This window comes from Phoenix dactylifera, chromosome 3 (assembly GCF_009389715.1).
Source record: "Phoenix dactylifera cultivar Barhee BC4 chromosome 3, palm_55x_up_171113_PBpolish2nd_filt_p, whole genome shotgun sequence".
Taxonomy (NCBI): Eukaryota; Viridiplantae; Streptophyta; class Magnoliopsida; order Arecales; family Arecaceae; genus Phoenix; species Phoenix dactylifera.
Window position 1 is genome coordinate 22,952,447 of NC_052394.1, and position 16,851 is coordinate 22,969,297.

The window sequence follows — 16,851 nt, forward strand, 5'->3', positions numbered from 1 at the left end:
CAAGCATGGCATACCACCATGATCAAACATAATTTTTGACACTACATAGGCTGCCAGGAAACAATAGAGCAACCAGAATGATAAATTTATTGGTACGTAAGTTGTGCATAAGCCTAAGATTGCCACTCTTTTGGGTGGCTTTAAAGGTGGCCCCCAAGCATGCTTAACTAAATAGTTCTGATAGTACTGATGTATAGTATTATTATAATTGTGCTTAAGATAGCCGTTCTAGGATCATAATGTCAGCTATGTGGAGGAACCTATACATATCCTTCCCCAGCTTTCATGACAGCATCAATATATGGAGGTCTCCCTCTAGATATGCATCTCATTGATGGTAGTTGACACGAAAGGGGTTGCATTATCGACAGCAATGTCCAAGTGATGGCATATGGCCGTGCAGCTCAAGCACGAGAGCAGTCATGACATGATGTGGACAAAGCACGGATTCGACAATCAAATATGTGATGATATCGAACCTAATCTAATACGATGACTGAAAAAAATAAATGACGGGGCCTTCCGTTTGCATATAGGTAATCCAGGTAACCATTGTCGGGTTTGCTACGGTTATAGATGGAAGGTCCTATTTTTTTTTCTTTTTCTATGGTCATTGGTCATTGGCTGAGAAGTCAACCTACGCATGGCAAGGACCATAATTTGGATAAAAACAGAGATCTTAATTAATGCTCCACTTTTCTTGGTAGGATCCTTGTCTCATCGCAGAGAAATACAATAATACTGCAGCAAGTGTAAAAATCCTTGTGGATGATAAAATACTATTTATTTGTAGTAATATAATTAATTGTTGTTGTTTAAAGTCGGTATATTCATCCATCAGATACATTTTTATCGATTATTCGTTGATAGATCATGATTATTTAATAGGATCAAAAAGCCTAAAAAAATCCTTTATATAGCCTTTTAGGTGAGATCTGAATTATACAAATAGCATTAAAATAATCTGACTCATGATTATGTAAATTAAGGATAACAACTCAGATATATAAGGTGACGGCGAGCTGCCATAATGCTTGTGATTTGATATAAAAAACTAATAATGCACCAAAAAAAGAGGGAGAGGGGAATAAAATAATTTTTAAAAATAAAAATTGAGAGGCTGGCAACCTGCTTTCAGTAAAATATCGTAAATACCTTAAATTATTGGATGATCAGGATGCTTACATTATTTTCGTAAAATAATGCAAAGAAGTACCATATCCAAACCCTTGCCTTGATGTGATAAACAGGTTCTTTTACAAGACCTGATTCTGAAATCCCCCGAGGTCCTATTTCCATTTTACCAACTCATCATTTTCGTGGAAGTTCATTCACTGATGGACAAAACTTGAACTTCGAGACAATTTCTCCTCCTCTGTACAAGCCATGATATGTTGCTATCGCCAAGTATTTTTGATTATCTACGCACCCCTTTGCCTTGCAGGAGTAGGGGGTGAGAAGGACAGAAACGGTGTTTTTTCTTGTCTTTTTTTGTTTATTTAAAAGAAAGAAAGGAAAGCAACTCAAACTCGCTAAGAGATGGGAAACAACCCTACATGGAGTGTGAAGCGAGAAGACGCTCACCAAATGGGATGGCGGCCCTATTAAAGCTTTAAAAGACCACAACAACGCATCGTAGAACTGGCGTTCAGAACAAGCCATGCCACCTGTACCTATCCACCGGCCATCTGACTCAAGATTACTGATCATAAGCACATGATAAAAACATTGAACAGAGTCTATCTCAGGTTTTCCACGTACTGAAGAATAATTTAGATAGATAGGAGGGCGGCGACAGGATATATAACGTGCGAATCTATGAATAACATGGGGAAGAACAAGATTAGGATGTATTCAAGGGACAGCTCGGTTCTAAGTTGGGTTGTTGCCTTGCGTCTAGAGCATTACCAAGCGTGTCGGCATGTGCCGGGCGCGGTGGATTCTCTTTATCTTCTAAACGTGCTCATGGATTGAGTTGCCGCTCCGTCATCGGGTATACGTATAAGCATCATACTTCATACAGCTTGAGCTCGGTGGGGTCAAAGATCGGCACTGCGGCATGGTCTGGATTTTGGTTACTGAAGCGAGGGTTCCTGTCCGTGTCCACTCTTAAGATATATTTTTGGAGAACATCTTACTAAGCTGGTGCCATCCATTTGAATTGTACATATTTAACCCCTTCAAAAGATGGAGAAAATGAGACAATTCTCTCTGGAAAATGAACATCTATTCTTTTTTCCCCCCCAAATCTAGCTAGAGCGGGTTTGGTATCGGACTATCGTTGGGAAAATTGGAAGCAAGCCTCAGACCCAAGCCGTCCAATCCGATTCTAAATCTTGTATCCAACCAGAACTACATCGGGTCAGGTTTGGGTTTAGGTTGATAGATTTTTGATTTATCAGGTATCCGATCCAACGTATATCTAGTCCAACCTCCCTTGATTGCCATCCTTAATGTTGAGTTTCTCCTAGCACAATATTTACTGTTGCTATAATTCAGGAAAACTTTTTATGGATCATAATCGCAAAGAGAAATGCATTATTAGACCGGTTATGATGGTGCTTTCTAACAACCATAAAAAAAGTCAAGAAACATGGAGGAAAGCATGCGGTTCAACAACCATCATGACTGTAATAAGGAAGAACGTCAAACAGGGCCCAGAACCATTACCTTATAGTATTTAATCATGATTAGTGTTCCATAAGTAGCCAGGCATAAGGGGTTGAGACCAACACCCAACAACAATAAGAACTGACAAGATCCTTCGGTCGCCTAATCACCACAGGCCTATTCTTTATTGTTAATGTCTCACGCCTCATCAGTGTAAATAATGCAACCACAGACAGCAAGCATCATGGAGCAGGCTACAACAAGCAAAACCTCTGAGCATTACACGACTTTATGAAAGAGAATTAATAAGCTTACAAGAGAGTACAAAAATTTCATCATCTCTTCCAAAGGTATCTGAACACTAGAGTCAAAGCCTCACACATCATCGATCAGATACATCAGAAAAGCACTCAATCTGTCCATCATTGGCCATTAGTCATGGAAGTGAGAGTCAAACAAAGTCAGTCAAAAAACATAAAAATACCATTCTGATGGGGATTAGAATTTTACAAGCAACCAATGGATGTTTTTGCTTCATCTGCAGAGTCCTCTCTGCATGATGATGAAACTCAAGAACTGCTAATCTCGATATCCACCATAATGTTTTCCTTTGATAACCAATACAAACAAGTAGATAAAGGATAACCAAACTAGTATATTGACGATGGTGCACCTGTCCAGATAACCCATTCATAGCAGCCCAACACCAAGTCGACATCATTGCTGGTATAAAGTCGACGTTGAAAGAAATGCTACCAGACCGGAACGCTGCTGCAACAAATCTATGGCATCACCAGAAAGATTTGGCATAGATTACAACCAGCACCGTTGCACCACCAGGATACTGCTGCAAGAAAAGAATTAAAAGAACTAACCGATGATAATAGCAATCGAGGGCCACAACTAGAGGAGCAATGCCAAAATTATGGACCACGTTTTCCTCTGACAAGGCATATCAATGTCATTAAAGAAAAAAACATCCAGATATTATAGTCAAAAGAGAAGTTTTTGGCATCATCAAGCACCTTACTCCACCATAAGCAGAATCCTGCTCAATGATCAGTTAGACTCTTACTACAATTGGTTCCGATCTTAATAGCGATAAAGGGAAGGCGCATATGAAGCCGCAACCCAGCAGAGTATGAGCCTCCCGACCTACAGTGTACGGAGTTCTTGGTACGGAGCAGTCTCTGTACAAGCCGTAGGATCATGGTATCAATAGGAGCTCGCAGCCTCATTTCCACATCCATGGTCCTATAATCACGCATCTCCAAAACTGAGCCTCTCCTGTAATATAATCATCCCACTCGTTGATCACGAGCATAAATAGGTGCAGGTACTGGTGGATGTAGTGCTACTGGTCGAGGTGGTGACACATAAGCTTCTCTTGTTACAGACCCACACGCTGAGGTGGTGACACATAAATTCTCTTGCATACAGATTTGTACACCTGGGAACCCTAACGTCACTTCCACCAGCTGTGCAGTGCTGCAAAATGCCATGTGACAGCCTACTGCGTTGGATTTCATTGATGGAACTCGGCGCTGCTCTGGTGGCCTTGTCACGGCGCTTCTGCTTAGAGCCTTAGCTGTATTGCGGAAAAGCTTGCATAAGTTTTCACCTGTCAAATATAGAGGTCACCATTTTGTTGAAGTTATAAAATTTGATTGATGCCATCATAGTTTGCCAACTGTGATTCGAAACTTGCCTGTTCACGGGAGAGTTGACAATTAAACTTGTTCTTCTCATAATATTTGCTTTATTACTGCTTTGAACTTCTCTTCTGGGAGGGGCAAGCAATCATCAACACAGTGAACGAACCTGTCAGATGAAATAATAAGAATATAAATACCAAAAACTGAATACTTGTGGTATGAAAACAAATAATACTACCTAACATATGTAAGGAACTAACACATGTAGATACACGATTACTTTTGCTGACAGCTACAACTCCATATCATATAATGCAGTTGCCAGCATCCCTCTACATCAGCTTAGTTTGCACCGAATAAACATGCATATCATATATAATTCATTAATTCTAATCTATTTGTCACTTAACCTCTAACATCCTTTCCTCTTGGCAGTTCATAGAAATATAACATGTGCAATCATGAGTATGAGAATATTTAGGGGCACAAATTTTGATACAAGAATTAACAAGGCTATGACTACGAGCCCTTTTGGTTGCCCGAACATTGCATGCACTGCCCACACTCATGCGCCCAAAATACAAAAAAATAAAGTAGAACCATGATCAAGGTAGATCTCCTTTAATAGTAAATGTTTCAGCAAAACTCATAGTGCCATAGGAATTCTTTTTAACAATCCTCAAAAGGTAAAGGCCAAGATGCACCTAATTTCATGGTGAGAAGTAGCATTAACATCTGATTGATAAATTATCATAACCTATTGAAGAACACTGGCAAGTATGAAATAATTAGTCGTCAGAATGCTACCTGCAGTATACAACTTAATGGGCATAAGCCTTCAAAGGTCATGCATCATTAAGTTTCATAACCCCAAGGGGTAAGAACACTTCAACACAGGATTATCCAACCAAAAGGACTTTGGCATCTGCTAAATAAACGAAGGCATCTCACCCACACAGCTTATTTTGAGCAAAATCTATCAAAGGCAGCAACCAACAGAACAGATTCAATTCCAATCAAAGTCACCGAACAAAACCGTTAATTATCATCACAAGCAAATGAAAATTGAAAAAACATAAATGCAGTTCGATGCCTTACAGATCAATTTTTGATCTTTGATGCAAATCAAACAAATGATAGATCTTAAGCATTTGTTCCAATTCAGCTATTATGAGTCCCTAGTACATTCTCTAAACCCATTAGCCCTTTTTGCCATCGCATGTTAAATAAAAATAATTTTCAGTAACAAAATGCAATATATGGTATTCCTAAACTTTTCTTTTTGTACCCTCTCTATTTTAGTTAGGGAACCTATTCGTAGCGAACAGGTGACATGTAAGGCCCAAGGAGAACCAGATCAGGACCAGATCCCATATATAATTGGTGTTGAATGTGAGATGTAGATATCCAACAACTTCAACCGTTCCTGTAAGGGCAAATGAAACCAATGCAAGATTGGTAGCAAGTGAAATGCAAAGAAAGTAAACAATTGGATATAAAAATGGTTAAGGTGAAATAGACAGTGTCCAATAAATTCTAAAAGAGAAAAGGGTACATCGTACTTGCTCTCCCATTAATGTATTGAAATAACAAGGTCATTATCATTATCTGTTAGGACTTAGGATGAATGCCCCTTTTAACAATGATCCTCTCTTTTGTTGAGATATGTTGGTCAGAAAGCAACTAGATATTCCACCAAGTCGAGTTGTCTATTGGGAAGAATCTTTTATCAAACGTCCTTCTATGGGGACCCACCTCACTTAGCACTCATTGCACCTTGTAGTCGTCAAAGTCTTGCAGAATCAAATTACACTCATGGAACCCATCACATTACACTCTTTGGTTTTTTAATAATACAGAAAACTAGAAAAGGAAACAAATATGGCGAATTACAAAGCATAAAAGCTAGTTAAGTTACCATGTATATCTCATACATACAATTTGTTAGATGAATGCCTTGAGTTCATCCATTAGCATCAAGGATTCAGTCTTGACGGTAGTGGCATGTCTTGTCGATAGCTTACTGTTTTGATGAGAGAATGGTACTCAGAATGTCCCTGAGCACCGATTCTCTAATGGGTCAGGACATCCCAACCGTCATAGTTGGTATCGATAAGGATGGACTAAACAGTTGTCACTCAACACTTGGGACATCCTGGAATCTCGAGACAATCTTTTTATGTTCTTCTCTTCATTCTTGTTGTCAATGGTCATTTTGGTCCATCTCAGTCTGTCTCGACATGTCCAAGTACCTATACCGACTCGAGACTAGATCAGAATGGGTGCTGATAGCTAGAATTTAATCCTTAATTAGAATGCTTCTCAAGATATATAACTTCATGTGCAACTATAGAATCTCATGCACAATGTCTAAGGCCATTAAAAATCAAATAATTTCAAAAAGAACTAGTAAGGCATGCTTTGCGTAAGTTCACTCCAAAATTGCACTCTTGTTTATTATAGACAAATATAACCGTGTTCTAAAGACACAATGGCATGCTCATGTCTCTTCATCCTTCATTCCTTTTGTCTTGATCCAAAATTCCATGGAGTTTACTAAGAAGACTCATTTATATATGAGCGAAGTTGTGACAACCTAGTGATTCACTACAAGATTCATCTCTGAGCATTACTTCGTCTTACATACTAAGCAAGGACCGTAAAATTTACAAAGGCATTCGATATGTGATGTGTCATGCAATATAGCACAAAACTAAAGGGTAAAAATGAACGTCATTAATTAGTATGCCATATGAAATTAAACAGTAGTGGCAACATCGCCAATCCAAAGATCTTCCTAGAAACAACCTAATTTCCCATTCATACAAATAATTATAATCCACTATATATAAATGTAGAAGCTTAGAGCCTAGCCTATTAAAGCTAGCCTCTAAGCCTTTTGCACGAAGATGACCTAAAAGATTCCATGCTCTTCTATTTTAATCACAAGAATCCTTGTGCCTCATACCCCTTTGTGCCAAAAAGGAAAAAAAGAGTACATCTGAATGAAAACAATAAATGACTTATTATACTTTTATCCAATTATCCTTTTATCCAATTATCTGCTCTCCTATTTTTGTAGACATGCACCCACATTCATTCAAATATGCCTAAAAAGATAAATATGTCATGATCTTAAATGGGAATTTTATATATTAAGTCTACACAAAGCAAGTTTGATCGATGAGGAGCAAACATTCATTAAATGCTTCCTCTCTGGAATAAACCATTTGAGCTTCTCTACCATGTGAACTGTGAAGCCTTTCGGGTGGGCTAAGGCCTACATTATAGTTATTAAACCTAGAACAGAACGGCCAATCATATTGGAAAACGGATGAACTAGGACTCTGGCTAGTCTAGTTTTCTAAGAGGATCAGTAAGGACCAAACCTAATGAATTGGCCGGAAGAAAACCGGGTGAACCAAATCTTATAAGGCTTAAAAAATATGGTGTTTAAAACATGATTCAAACCACTAACCTATGGAATAGTATAAAGCCCCTGAACCGTTGCACCATTGTTTGCTGTTTCTCTATTAGGATACTTCATTTTATTATCCATCAACTAATGAAGCTAATTATTTTAAATCAAGGTTTTAAATCCCATGGGACAGGGTTGTCCCAGTTTACCTATGGAATGGGACGCGCCGCTATCATGCCCCGTCTCGACACTTGGAATAGGGAATGTCCAAGACATGCCGATTGGGATGCTAGATGATGGCAGGACAGTCCTGTCCCAACACAGGGGATAGTACCCCGTCCCGATGTCCCACGAGACATCCTGCCGGGACTTGAATCCTTGCTTTAATATATTCTATTCCAAGAAAATAATCAACTTTCTTATTTTCATAGTAAACGAAACAATACACTCATTTATTTTTGATATTATTAAACTTTACTACATATTATTAAAAAAATTAACATATCTTACACAAATTTTTTATAATTTATGTAAAATTAAATGATTCATGTATTTTCTAATTATGCTGTAATTAAAGAGGAGAATAGAATGCCGGTCCATGTGATTTTATATAGTAGCATTTAATGAATATTTATCCATAGTTATGCATGTTTTTCTTTTATTAATTGTATTTTTATATTTAAAATTTTAAAGATATTTTTACTATAAATTTGGTCTAACCAATTGACCTGATGGTTTGATTAATGACTCGATGACCTTAATCCTTGGCCAAGTCAATCTCAGGTTCGAATTTAATAACTATGGCCCACATGCTTGAGAAATCATAGACATCCATCTTATACTCTACGTGCATTGCATGTGCTCAATGTTTGCTAATTTGAATTTCATAGGTTGGGGCACTTGCACAAATGATACAAACATTACCGACCATGCTATCTTTGCAAAGAGTATTTGTTCAAGCTGATTTCACAATAGCTACTAATGTGAAAACACATTAAGTAGGTTTCACTACCTTTTAGGCTTGCAAATCTAACCCACTTACCAAATGATACTTATATCCTCTCAATAGCTAAGTATGATTATGATAATTTACAGAAAGATTGACTAATCATAAGAGCTTGCCCATTTGCATTAATTTTCAAGATCCAACATTCTTTTTTTCCAAATTCATTTTATCTAACCACATGCTATTTACCTCAAGTTTTACTTCCAAGTGTTCGTTTGCTTTTACACACATGAGAACTACCAAATACATAGTGGCATTCGAGGCTATTAAATGACTCTGTTGGTCCTGCTCAAATCATGTTTGACTTGAAATTAAGCTCACTATTGACTTGCTCGATTAGTAAATGAGTTGAGTGCGAGCTAAAAATTTGAGCTCAAAGTATAAACAAGCTGAGCACAATCTAGGCTCAGCTCACTCATGTTTGGCTTGACGCAGCTCAAATATTATTTACTAGTATTTCTATATAAATATTTCTTTATTTATCATTAGATAGTAACCATTATTTGGTGCACGTGATGGTATGCTCTTTGAATGTAAAAAGGGAGTGCCTTGGACCTGCGATAACCATTTTGTGGGACGTGTGCAAATTTTTTCTCTTGCATTAAAATCTCGATCTCAAGTGTTCTCTCTCTTTTTCTTCTCTTTAAAGAGGTGTAGGTTCCTTAACCAGAAGGCTTTGGAGTCAAAACATATGTGGACTCTGAAGCCTCTCACATTATATACCAAAAAAAGCCTTCTTTTTATGGAAAACATGGACTTAAGTATATCCTAATTTGATGCTTGTCAATTTAGAGCTAGCAACTCACATTAACAAGAAAATAGAAAAGGGAATTAAATTAGATGAGATTCAAGGCCTTGAGCCTTTGATTCTCCATCCAGGAACATAGGCATAAGCAAAGCCATAAGTATAGGTACCTAGTAGAGGATTAACAACTCAATTCAAATACAAAATGGAAATTATAAAAAGGCTTTAAGAAACATTGATAATCCATGCCCTTCTTTTTCCTCCCACCCTGGCGCTTGCTTTGTCTCTGCCTATGCTCTAGCTACCTACTATGCTCCAGCTGCTGCCATCTTTTCTCTTGTTCCCAAAGATTCGATGGCTCTCTCCCATTTCAGGTTGGCATCCATCCTGAACCCAAACAATGACAACCATTCATTCATACTGCCTATGGCCAGGCTTCTTCAATTCATATGGATGTTCTCTACCTATCTTCAAGGAGCAATGGAGATTGTTTGGTCGAGGATGACATGTTCTCCAATTCAAACCAACTTGGCATCCATGAACATCTCCTGCTCACAATACCATCTCCCCCCCCCCCCCAAAAAAAAGTTTGTTCGAACCAAAGAAGTGGTGTCATATCTCTTTAGGTTTGTTCAATATAAAGATGTGACGAATTTTCAGGGTGCTTGAGCTGGCTATTATCGAACAAACACATGTTGCCCTTAGCTTGCTTGTTTTTCGCTTATTACATCCCTAGTGGCAAGTGGAAAGTCAATGCAAAATAACAGATTTGAAGGTAAATGTATAGGCTACTAGATAACCTTGATAGTCATATCTTGTTGTTGTTTCTCGGGAAAAGAAAAGCCCATACTTAATATCAAATTTCTGCTTTTGAAAAGTTCTTTTTGGAGGTGAATAAATTTTTAAAAGAGTGTGCATAGTCCGCTTCTCCATAATTGTGGGAAAACAGGTAAAGTGCTTGCTTTCGTTCACGACTTGTACATATAACCAAAAAGCACACCTTCAAGAAAATTATCATAAACCAAGAAATGTAAAGCAATAGGCAAGAGATTGGCTTACTCCACCAACTTATAACACAACTAGTGAAGACTAATCAATCAAAAAGATAAAAGGACCGGTGTCTCTCAACTAAACAAATATACATATCTCTCCCCATAATGCTCCGTTATCACAAAGTTTGGCCCCTAGAAGATCAGGTTACTTGATAATAGCGAGGTTAACTTATTTTGTACGACAATCCCACCTTACAAGCATCAAATACCTTATCTGTTCAAATTCCTTATCAAGATATTCTTTTGCAAATATCGTTTCACAATTTTTGGATAAGAATAATAGATGTGCAAAATTGAAAACCTATATTGGGCCTTCAACCCTAATCTGCAGCATATCTTACGAAAAAGTACAAGATCATCTTATATCACATATGGAAATGTTGGTCGTGTTATATCTTTCTCAAAACTCAAAACCAACCCTCCTACCTCCACTTCTTCCAGTTTTCTTCTGAAGTAATTCTTTCATAAGTCTACAGGTAACATTAAAGTGCTACTAGTTCACTAAAGATTTTCCACTAAAACGGAGGACTCCATTACTATTTTGATTTATGACGAAGCAATATAATAGTCAACACAGTGCACTGATTTCCAAAACAACAAAAGTGTAAGGATAAGAAATTAGTAAAAGTAAGTAGTGGATAGATGTGAAATCCTATATTTGCAACCAAAAATCTGGGTGAACGCAAACAGAACCTGTTTTAATAGAAATAGATACAGAAGGACCTAAACAACCTAATGAAAACTCAAAAATAACAAATGAATAGTTTCACATTGTGATTACCATTCTAAGATATTACTGCAGATTAATTACGATGCCCAATAATAAAAAAATTCCTAAAGAGAATAGGGGCCTCAGCACACTGCACTTCCACAAGAGAAGTCTGTTATAATGAGGTAAATGAAGTGCCGCAACAGGTTGTGACAGCTATATAAGACATGACATAATAGCACTAGAAATCTTAAAAGTACATACAATTCAGATTAATATAATCCCATAAACAACAAGGAACTCAGAAGAACAAAATAAGAAACATATTTTAAGAAAAAATGACAATAAATAATTACATAAAGCATAAATCCAAATTTTATCATAAACCATGTAAAAATTAATTAGCTGTGTGGACATAATAGATTGTTTTGCGAAGTGTGCAACATGCATGAACAAAGAAGTTTGCTAATTAGTACTTAACAAATAACTCAGGACCTCATGGTATGATATGTTCACTTTTCCAAAATATATGCAATAAGTATCACCGCAGGATAAAAGATTCTTATTCCATAATAACATGGTTCTTTATTGAACCTATCATATTAGATTGAAAAGGTGATAATAGATCAGAACTGAGAGCTAATTCTAGATATATCTCCCAACATTAAAATTCAACTTAGGCTACAAGCTGCTTAAGTGAACACCTGACAAAGCATAACACATTTTAGTATGCTTTTCCTGTGAAAGTATGATATAAATGTTGGCAGATATGTTTGAATTTCCAAAGAACTGAAAAACTGTCATGCAATAACAAAGGTAAATGTCCTAACCTGAGATGGGATTTTGACTTGAATGCCTTGGGTTCGATATTATAACCCCAGGACTAGAAGCTTTATAAATCCCATACATCAGCTTAAGATCAACATCAAACAGAAACAATCTCATACCCTTATAAACCTTTGCTACTAACTCCTTCTTGCTTGCAGGCAAACCTAAAACCTTGAATTGGTAGCAATCCTTCTTAGTCTTAGCATTGCACATAAAAATCAATCCCATGCCATCAGCCTTCTTCGAATCCTTCTCATCAGCTGAAGTTCCTGGCTTATCAGCATTAACTGAAGCTGCAGCACCAGCAACTCCCTTCTTCTTCCTCCTCTTCTTTGTCCTCTTGGCCTTTTTAATAGAGGCAACTTCTACTTTTCCATCAACTTCAAACACTTTTTCGTATTTGCGTCGTCCACCTTTTCATCTTGAAGTGCAACGGTGGTGAATACTAAAGCTTCCACTTCTCCACTATCCTTGACTTCTTTATCTCCTTCTACCTCCTCTTTGTTACCTTTATAGACCTTCTCTTTCTTATCTTCTTTCCTCTCTTCTTCAATGTCTTTTTCTTATGTCCTTCCCCTGCCTTCTCACATCCAGGATCAGCAGTGATTTTTGCAGCTTTTTCCATGTTCATTGACTCAGCGTTGGTGTCATCTTTAGTGGTCTCCAGTTCTGGTGGTGCATTGGAAGCAGCAGGCTTCTCCTTGCCTTTGGCTTTTGCCATGCTCGCTATAAGTGATGGGAAACGGTCAGTGAGGAAAGCCTCATCAAAACCGTAAAACTGTACCAAAGACTCGAGATATATAATGAACCAAAACTCAATATGATTGAGCTGCACCACAACTGGAGAGTCAGCTAAGAATATGAGATCTTTCCAGAAAGATCCACATGACATTGAAGGTTTGTACACAAGGATAGGCAAATGTTTGCAACTTGATGCGAAAAAAAATGCAACTGTGTATCCCTAGATGCATGAATTGGATAACTCAAGGCATTAGAGGACATGCATATGCTGAATTTGAGATGAAGCAGCTCTATACGTAATCAAGACAAAGCCAGGAATTCATTTTTTGGGTCTGCTAGAAGTCGATAAAGAGGTCCTTATTAACTTTTGATCATTATTTATTTAAAATGTCAGTTTCAATTTTTAAGCCAATGTTAGAAAGTCCTTAAGGTACAAAGCTAATGCTCCAAGTTAATGATCCTTTTTTTTTTTTTGCTAAAACAATGATCCCTTGTCTAGTATACTTGGAAAAGTAATCATTTTTGTATAAGTTTTCGTTGACCGTTGTAGCCAGTGTCTGCTGTGCCGGTACCGGGCCCGGACTGGTTGTCCGGAGGCATAGATCGATACGGGCCTACGTCGTGCTATGCCGGGCCTGTACCGACACAGTAAAAGAGACGGAGGAGAGGGCAAACGGGAGATAAAAAAAGAGAAAGAGAGAAGGGGAGAGAGGGAGGGCCGCCGACCCGGGCGGAGGAGGCGGAGGAGGGCTCCGCAGCCGGGTCCTCTATTTCTTTCGAAACAAGGGTCCGACCGCGGAGCCCGAAGGAGCCTCCTCCGCGTGGCTCGTCGGCCTCCGCTGGCCCTCCACCAGCCGACCTCCACCTCCCTCTTTCTTCCTTCCTCTCCCTCTCCCTCTCCCTCTCCCTCCCTCCCCTGCTCGCTCTCTCCTCTCCTCTCTTTCATTCTCCTTCCCCCCCCCGGCGACGGATTTCGTTTCCGTTGCCGGAACTATTCTGGTCCACCATCAGGACGACTTGGTAAGACCGGAACCGCCCGATTCAGAGCAGTTCCGCTGACCCTAGTTGTGGCCATGAAATCCAAAAATACGAAGTATCTTGGTACTTCGTTGCAATAATTGTGTGATCTCAAAACTAAGTTATTTATTGAAAAACTAATTTAACCGCTAGGAACGAGATGGAACAGAGTTGTCGCAACTTTCCTTTGGTTACAGAATCCGAACGTTGGAGCACTTCTATATAAGATGGACTTTGAGATCAAGTGGGATACAACAACAAGATAGTCCATCCATATCCATGTTCCGGCTAAGTGTACTAGAGTGATTCCCAATCTCGCGATGCCTGTGGCACTTCTATTCCTCCCATTTTCTACTATTTTATTTTTTTATCATTTTTAATATCAGAAGAGTTGGGTTATAAGAGTTTTTTTCAATGTCGGTATACAGACTTAGAACCCATATTAATTCAGAATGAACAGAGAGATCCTTCATTTTTCCTTTATTGTGATGGTATCTATGTACCTTCTCCTTAAACTGCCGAATCCTTGTGCTAGTATGACTATAGATTGGAAAAAAGGGATTTATTGTGACATGGTGGACTCCCATGTAACTACTCATTGAGATTGACTTTTCCTCCATTAGACCCAAATTAAATATGTTGGTATGTGAAGCAACAGGAGAGATATTCCTAGCGAAGGTTTGAAATCTCGCAGTATGCCCTGATATCATTCACATACTGGTATGTTACAAGAGGCAGTACACCTCTTGTATTTATTCATGGTTTGCCGGACCAGAGACACCCCAAAATCGATATGGAGCATTACAGGATCGAGACAGTATAGTACGGTCAAGATTTCAAACGTTGTTCCTAGGTAACACCAAAGTGCTGTCAAAATAAAAGTTTTAAATAATTTTTTTCGCATTGCCACTAGGATGATTATCCAACATGGATTGAATCTTGCCACGTTCCAGTTCCTCTCTGTAAAAATATTTAAAAGAAATCAGGCCATCCAAATGACCCCCCCCCCCCCAAAAAAAAAGCCCTCATAGGAACCCACTCGTTCGGGTTTTATCGGCGACCCGAAAGCAACATCGTGCAGATTCTGAAATCCAGAACCACAGATCATCAACATGATCCAAATGCCACTCGCATCATTCTCTTCATTCTCGAGAGGAATAATGCGAATAAAAAAAGATTCTCAAGAGAAATCAAGAGCCAGGAGTTCGTCTGAAAAATGAGGTGAAGGCCTAAGATTCTTGAGAATTGCGAGCAGAGATATCTTGAATTATTCCCCGATCGATTTCCAGAACGGAGAATTTCTTCAAACTTATCTCGAAAAATATAGAATAGATTAAAAACGATGTAACATATTATTCTCTTTTTTTTGCCGAAAGGATTCTATTTTTAGGAATCAAAGCGCTCGAACAAGAAGGTAAATACAAAACAGGACGGAGAGAATCGTGATTAAGGGAGAAGCAAAGGATGGATAGAGGCTTACCAAAAGAAACTGCAGTTGAGAGTCGGAGAGCGGAGTGTCTTCGTCCCGAAGCTTCTTGCCGGGGAAAAGAAAGAGAAACCAGCCCGACGCCGCAAATGTCCGAAGAGGGCTTTTTGCGCTTAGGCGTTTTTTAGATGGGCATTTCCATTCCAGTGTCTCGTAAACGTATATTATCGAGAATGCCCCCTCCCGTACCCTGGGATCACGGGTTCAAGAAAAGAACGGTGGTACGAGGCCTAACACTAATACGTGGCAACTCTCATACGTGGCGGGGGACCGGAGGTGGGAGAGTGTGGCATCACCCATGCCTACTTGTGTATTATATTTGTGGATAAAGTCATCCAACAAAGTCATCCGTCATTCCAACGAGATCATTATATCTACCAGGGCGACTTCACCTTAGAGGGCTCAGGACATCTGAAATTTCCATATCGCTGTCATAGGATTCAAAGTTACTTTTATTACTTGGGAGCCCCTATCTCCTAGTTTTCTCAAGGTGAACTTCGATGATAGTGTCTCGACGGAAGAAGATAGAGGAGGGACAGGTTTTGTAATTTGGGATCACCTCTCGAGGTTGGTTGCTGCAGGCGGGCGGCGCACTTATGACATGACTGTTATAGGAGCGGAGATCAGGGCAGCATGAAAGGGTATCACATATGCGAGGAGTATCCTAGAGGCTGATAATATCCTTTTGGAAGAAGACTCGGCCATGGTGATTGAGTGAATCCGAGATGTAGGGCAATAGGGCGACGGTCGCAACCTTGCTCAGGGATATCAAGAAGCTGGTGAGAGATTGGCACTCTCTTTAGGCTGCTTACGTGTACTGAGAAATGAATAGGGCGGCAGATTGGATCGCCTCATTTGCTGCTTATCATTCAGAAAATGTCCTATAGACATGGTCTGATACTGTCCCCCACCTTTGTGCTACTTTATTTCTCTCGATTCTGTTGGTTACACTTACACTAGATTGTTGTGAGCAACCGTTGTACCCAAAAAAAAAATCTAGGCGGAGGAGAAAGAAGGACGAAATCCGGTCATATGAAGGGGGTAAAATGAAAATTTTGCCCAAAATCTGCCATTAAAAGCCGCTGCTGCCGTAATGAAACCATGTTTCGGAAGCTATGGCTTCATGACGCAATATCGATGAACTTAAAAGCATCGCCCTACAGTCGTGACTGGGGTGCTGAGCAAGTGTATTGAAGCAAATAACATCATCATGGCACATTATTCGCCATCTCATCTGCATATAAAATTGCTTCAAGTTAGATTCTACTTTTCGCTACGACATGGGTAAGATTATTCTCTCAAAACAACGTTGGGTGTCCTTTGGGATCAGAGAAGCTCTCTCCTATGTTATGCAGCAGTCATTTAGAAAGCTAGGAATAACCAACCACATTTCAGGGACATCACTGTACTGTGCTATATTTGGCTGTCAAAAAGATGGCCCATCTTGCAGGGTCCAGGTCCAGCTAATATGTAGGATATCGGCCAACAGTCAAAAGACAATGTAAAGCCTAACTAGAGCTCTTGTTCGAATGCGATATCTACATTTGGTCCAAATCTGCGGTTGAAACATCCAAGGATCTAGAG

General features: G+C 39.0%; 2 long non-coding RNA genes across 2 annotated transcripts; both read right to left on the reverse strand.

Moving 5' to 3' along the window:
* Window positions 1–2,881: 2,881 nt before the first annotated feature.
* On the reverse strand, window positions 2,882–4,231 carry LOC120110316. Its single transcript, XR_005511242.1, has 2 exons — window positions 3,486–4,231; window positions 2,882–3,392 (listed from the first exon to the last, which is right to left on the reverse strand). It is a non-coding gene; the product is annotated as an uncharacterized LOC120110316 (long non-coding RNA).
* An 8,154-nt stretch (window positions 4,232–12,385) lies between these two features.
* On the reverse strand, window positions 12,386–15,420 carry LOC120110317. The gene is made up of 2 exons (XR_005511243.1): window positions 15,262–15,420; window positions 12,386–12,749 (listed from the first exon to the last, which is right to left on the reverse strand). It is a non-coding gene; the product is annotated as an uncharacterized LOC120110317 (long non-coding RNA).
* Window positions 15,421–16,851: the final 1,431 nt, after the last annotated feature.